The sequence below is a fragment of the Muntiacus reevesi genome, chromosome 19, assembly GCF_963930625.1.
Source record: "Muntiacus reevesi chromosome 19, mMunRee1.1, whole genome shotgun sequence".
Taxonomy (NCBI): Eukaryota; Metazoa; Chordata; class Mammalia; order Artiodactyla; family Cervidae; genus Muntiacus; species Muntiacus reevesi.
The window spans coordinates 3,653,917-3,660,494 of NC_089267.1; the positions used below are offsets into that span (position 1 = coordinate 3,653,917).

Below are 6,578 nucleotides of genomic sequence, written 5' to 3' on the forward strand. Positions count from 1 at the left end.
CCAAAGAATACCCTCAATTAATGCAAAATTACAAAAAAATGATAATTCTTAAGAGCAAGTTGAAAATAAATTCATTCTTCCAAGAAATAGCAAAGACATTTACCTTATTTAATTTGTTGTCTTGTCTAAAAATAACAGAAAAATTTATCTGCACAGAAATTATACAGTTTATAAAATGTCATTTTTCTACGAGATCTATGTGTTCTATAAATTTATTGAAGATGGAATTATAAATATATTTTCTTTCTTTTTTTTTTTTGACATCCATTGGGAATATTTATTGTGGTTCTTAATGCATTTCCTAACACCTATGGTACTCTTTAATCAAGAATATAAAGTAATCTACTTAGAATTTGCCACTCAACATGAAGAAGTTTACAAACAGAGCAACCATCAGCATCATACATTTTTCAAACCATAACTCTAACACGGATGTAAATTATTCTCCAGACCATGAAAATTCTCTAGAAAGTCCATTTTACCAGTATTGGGAGAGGAAGCTTTCAAACATGCAGCCAGCCAGAAAGACCATTTTATATATGGAGTGTGCTTCTCCTCTCTTTCCTCTAAAATGACAGAGCTGTAGCTGTATCTGAAGAGAAAGTGAATTTAATGACAGCCATTAGCTAAAAACTTGCAGAAATGCCTGTATCTAGTATGAGAGGAATGATATATTGCACTGTAACACGCGTACCTCTGTCCAGAGGACAGCAATCTGGCCTGTCTTCAGGGTGCCTGGACTTCTCTCCAATTTGATATCCAGGACGCTTGGTAGAGCCCCTGGGGAACTCTTTGATAACTGAGGATATCTTGGAGGAGAAGGTCCTTACAAAATCTAATCTACTATGTTTATTTTCTAAGGATGAAGTTCACTGCACTTCAAATTCTGGATTTGCTCATCGTTATTTTCCCTAGTTTGATAAAGCTGAATAAAAAGTATTTTGTTCAAGGAAGAAGCCTGGACAGAAGAAAGAACACTGTTCTATAGAAAAAGGCATTCAATATTTAGAAACTTTCCCGAGAGGAAAAAAGAGACCCTGAAAAGAAAGAATTCTTAAAAAAAAAAACAACAACAAAACACCAAAACTAAACCTCTCCTGTCATTGTTACTGCAGGTTCATGATAAATTACCCCACGGCTCCTCTTAGCTTAAGAGGAAGTATTATACAAGAAGCCCACAATACCATAGAGAAAGACTTTTAAGGATCTTTCTGGATACATAGGAACACTGCCCTGTTTGAAAATGAGAAAACTGACTAATCAGTTAGTCTTCTTAAAAAAAAAAACAACTGTCATCTTTGGCAAGGCACAGGTAGTTATTTGGTTTGTTTATAAAGGCAACTTCTTGGTTGCATGTCAGCACCAATAAGACTCTACACCCTTCGGTCTCTCCCATAAACCAGGTTACTTCTCACACAGAGATGCTCCTGTTTGCCTTCTTGGGCATTTATTTTAGTTACCAAAAGGTGGAGGGAGAAGGGATGCACTAAGATATAATCACAAAGTCAGAGGCTCCAAGGAAAAGACAGAGAAGGCTGAAGGAAAAACCTAATCTTTAAGACAACATTTCTCCTAATTCAATCCACACAAATGTTATCTTTCGGGACTAGAACAATGGTGCCCTGGGTATACTCTGAGTGGAGTTCTTCTCCTCCCCCTTTCTTTTTTTCTACATGTCATGATTTAGTTAGGAGGGAAAGTATACCAATGAAACTCTCCCTAAAGGCCCATCTTGGTACAAATTGTGCACAATTTAATGTATCTACCACAGAAGATGAAGATAAATCCAACGTGAGCACCAACAGTAAGTATGACCTTCTCAGAACTTATAAAACAAATAAACTAAGCATATATATTTTTCCTTTTGGTTATTCATTAAAATGCCATAGCATGCTGGAGAGAACAAAATCTGTATGACTATAAAAGCAGTAAGATGCTACAAGAAAACCAGAGAAAAACTTTGCAAGATATACAATTATGATTACTGATATCCTTCTAATAAATTCCTATATGGTTAAAATGAAGAGCACACGGCCTAGAATAACGGTTTACTACACATTTCAAGTTGAGATCTGCCGCACTGGTATGAGTTTTGGTGAAACTGTGAAATCACACCCAGTGCTCTTTTTTATGTCATCCACTGTCAGGCCTTCCCAGAGTTCAATAAGAGTCAGACCCTTCTTGCTGTCCACATCAAACACAGCCTTTTCAGTAATGATACGGTTGACACACTGCTTTCCTGTTAGAGGTAATGTACATTTCTCCATGATTTTATGTGCATTTCCCTTTGCAGAATGTTCCATGGTGACCACTACTTTCGTTCTGGCACTGGACACTAGATCCATAGCCCCTCCCATTCCTTACACCATCTTTCCAGATATCATCCAGTTAGCCAGGTCACCGTATTTGGAAACCTGCATGGCTCCTAGCATTGTTAGATTGACATGTCCCCCTCTAATCATCCCAAATGATTCATCGCTGGAGAAATAAGAGGCTCCTGGAAGAACAGTAACTGTTTCCTTGCCTGCATTGATTAGATCTGCATCAACTTCATTTTTTAATGGGTATGGACCCAAACCCAGGACTCCGTTTTCACTCTGCAGATGAACAGTCATATTGGGGCTGATATAGTTGCTGGCCAGTAGTGGTATTCCTATACCCAAATTGGCATACATGCCATCCTCAAATTCAAGAGCTGCCCGCTTGATGATACGTTCCCTGACATTATCTCCAGGTTTATCAGATGTGGTTTTTATATCTTCCTCTTTCCGGATTGATAAACGCTCAATTCTTTTCTCATATTTTTCTCCCTTTATAAGGCGATGTACATAAATCTTAGGAATATGAATGTCTTCTGGGGCAAATGATCCAATATCGACAATTTCTTCAACCTCCACCACTGTAGTTTCTGCAGCTTTGCACATCGGCAAGTTGAAATTCCTTGCACTTTTCCTGAAAATCACGTTTCCGGCTTGGTCTGCCTTCCAGGCTTTCACCAAAGCAAAATCCCCTGTGATTGCTTCCTCCAAGATAAAATGCTGACCTTTAAACTCCCTCACCTCTCTCGGCTTACTGGCATTGGCAATGCTGCCATCTTTGTTGTATTTGATCGGTGACCCCCCTTCTTGCACCAGGGTCCCATACCCTGTGCTGGTGTAAAATGCAGGAACTCCAGCCCCACCTGCACGAATCCTCTCTGCAAGCGTGCCCTGGGGTGTCAGCTCAACTTCTAATTCACCAGATAAATACTGTCGTTCAAATTCTGCATTTTCTCCCACATAGGAAGAGACCGTGCGTTTTATCTGCTTGGATCGAAGTAAAAGGCCCAAACCAAAGTTGTCAACCCCAGCATTGTTGCTGACTGCAGTTAGTCCTTTTACTCCAGTCTTTAGCAAAGCTCCTATAAGATTCTCTGGAATTCCACATAACCCAAAACCGCCAACCAGTATTGTCGCACCATCAGGAATGTCTTTTACCGCTTCCACTGGGTCTGTATAAAATTTGGTACGATGACGCGTGCTAGTTGAAAAGTAGCAAATACATCCCTTGGACCAGACGCCCGCCGAGGGGAGGGCGGAGGCGCAGAAACGCAGGCGCCAAGAGAGGCGTTCGAGAGCTGCCGTGGTCGGGTGGGCGGCGGGCGCAGGCCGGGCCGGAGCGCGCGTGTGTGTCCACTGACTCCGCCGGGCCGCCGCGTCACGGGATGGGAGGAAAAGGAAGGCGCGCGGGGGGCGGGCTGGAGCATAAATATATTTTCTTTTAAAGCTACATTTTAAAAATGTTTTCCTGAAACACTTTCAACTAATGCTCTGGTGTATATCTATTATCATTGCTTGTTCCTCAATCCAGGAGAGGGCTTTTCAGGGGGCTCAGTGATAAGGAATCCACTTGCCAGTGCAGGAGAAGCAAGAGACCTGGGGTGATCCATGGGTGAGGAAGATCCCACTCCAGTAGGAGTAGGAAATGACAACCTACTTCAGTATTCCTGCCTGGGAAATTCCATGGACTGAGAACCCTGGCAGGCTATAGTTCATGGGGTCCCACATAAACGAACATGCACACTCCAGGGGAAGATTAATATTTGTATTTTCAGGAGTGATGCTGGCTTCCTTTTTATTTTTAACTTTAATCCACTGGAATACATATTGACATTTGGCATAAAGAAGGAGGTGACCTTTACTTTTTCCAGATTAGTTTTTTCTTGCATCATTTTTTCTTTAGATGGTATTAAAATTACACCTGTGGATAAGTTAAAGAAAATTGCATAGCAAATATTTAGAGTTTTATTTTAATGAGTTCTATCCCTTGGTGTTATATTTATTCATAGCTATGTGTTTATTCTAATGGGTGATTTAATAGTTTGTAACTAGATGTTAGGGGTTTAAGAAAACATTTAACAAATTTTTATTTTGTACAATGTAATACAGTGCAATATGCTTACTTCCAATAGCGGTCTGCATTTTTGGCACAATAAATGTCTCATTGGTTCTTTTTTTTTTTGAAGATATTTAATGCTAGACGTTTAGCACATTCAGTTTTACTAGTCTTTTATTGTCATTTTGTTGCAGAAAGGGGGACCCCTTCCAGGGCCCAAAACTGAGCTCTTGTCTAACACTCGGAAATGAATTGGAAATGAATTGTCCGAGGAGACACATGCTGACAAAGCAAGAGATTTTATTGGGAAAGGGCACCGGGGCGGAGAACAGGAGGGTGAGGGAACCCAGGAGAGCTGCTCTGCCGCGTGGCTCACAGTCTCGGGTTTTATGGTGATGGGATTAATTTCCGGGTGGTCTTTGGCCAATCATTCTAATTCAGAGTCTTTCCTGGTGGTGCACGCATTGCTCAGCCAAGATGGATGCTAGCGAGAGGGATTCTGGGAAGTGGACGGATACGCGGTGTCTCCTTTCAACCTTTCCCGAACTCTTCCGGTTGGTGGTGGCTTATTAGTTCCGTATTCCTTATCAGGATCTCCTGTCATAAAACAGCTCATGCAAATGGTTACTATGGTGTCTGGCCAGGGTGTGCGGTTTCAATCAGTGTGCTTCCCCTAACAATTTGGGTTGTGTTTAGCAATAGGAAAGCACAGTTAATTTTCTATTTGTTTTCTTGCTTTGTTTGTCTATATTTATTTCTCCTTTCTCTGATGATACTGTCACAAATCTTTTTTTTTTTTTTTTACTTTTTTCTTGATATATAATTTCTCATCATTTTTATTTATTTTTGTGTACATGATTGCTTATTCATGGTATTTTGAGCATGTTGTTTGTAAATAGTATTTGTTTTAAGTCAAAAATGTACATCATATAGACTGCCAGGAAGCATTTAACAGGAGGGTTCCTGTGTGCTGTTTTGGATCTGTCAGAAATCCTTTGGTCCTTTTTAATTCCTGAATATTCAGGAATTAAGAGGAGAGACACGCCTTTCCCCTGGCTGAGGAATCCAGGCATTTCCTTTGTTAGTTTCTCATTATGGTGATAAGTACCCTCTTCTCTCTTTAACAGGCATCACCTTGTGTTTTGTAAGTCTGGAATTTTAATCTTTGTCTTTGCTGAGAATAACTACCTTGTAAAACAATATATATACCCACACCATGTTGATTAAAAGACCTTTGCTCCATCAGAAATTGGGTCCCTGTGTCTTTCTTTCTTTCTTTCTCTCTCTATTTCTGGCTGATTCCCTGGAGCGCAAAAGCCTGATGCATAACCCAGGGAATATTAGCCTCTTTCCTTATTTCACTCTCTCATCGTTGACTCCAGCCCACCAGGTTCCGGTAAGTAATTAGCCTCCAACAAATAAAAATAAATGAAAAAAAAAAAAAAAAAAAAAAGCTTCAGTGTCCTACAGAATAAACTTAATTGTGTATGGTCTATTGTTTCATCACTTTCCTTTATTTAATGTTTCATTGTTGTTTTCCTTAGTTTCCATATCTTACAATAAGCAGAAAAATGTATGTTTTTAAAATGCATGTAGTATAATCTAAAGGTTAAAAAGAAAGTGATGAGCAGATACTGTAAAGAAAATAAACCATTTTTAGTGTTGAAAACTAAAATAAAAACACTTTTATTTGCACATTAATACATTCCATAAGGGAAGGCTACATTTTTACATTTTAGATTATAGCTCATTAACTGAAAAATAATTAATATCTCTTATACACATATTTACATGGAAAATATACCTTAAATTTTTCTTGTCAGGGAAATTGGTATTTTTCATGGCACTAATACTTATTTCTTTGCTTAATATGACTTAATGAAAGGAGGACTTTAATAAGTTTTCATATTGCACAAAACCTTAGTTATAATGTTAAGGAAGATAAAACTAATGGATCATATCCTTAAGTGTATAATAAAATTATTGGGGAAAATAATGTTTAAAATAAGATTTTAACACTTTAAAGCAGTTTGCATTGGAATGGGGATAGGCATAATGTTAGATTTCAGAGAAGAAAGAACATAACCATAAGGAGTAAATTCAACTAAGATCAGACTTTGAAGTATCAGAGTAAGAGCTTATTTTAGAATGCCATTAAGCTATTTCATCCACTCTTGAAGGAACAGCTTTTTCTTACCTCCATG

General features: G+C 38.7%; 1 pseudogene; it reads right to left on the minus strand.

Annotated features, from left to right (window-relative positions):
* Positions 1-249: 249 nt before the first annotated feature.
* LOC136150943 (succinyl-CoA:3-ketoacid coenzyme A transferase 1, mitochondrial pseudogene) lies at positions 250-4,460 on the minus strand (annotated as a pseudogene).
* Positions 4,461-6,578: the final 2,118 nt, after the last annotated feature.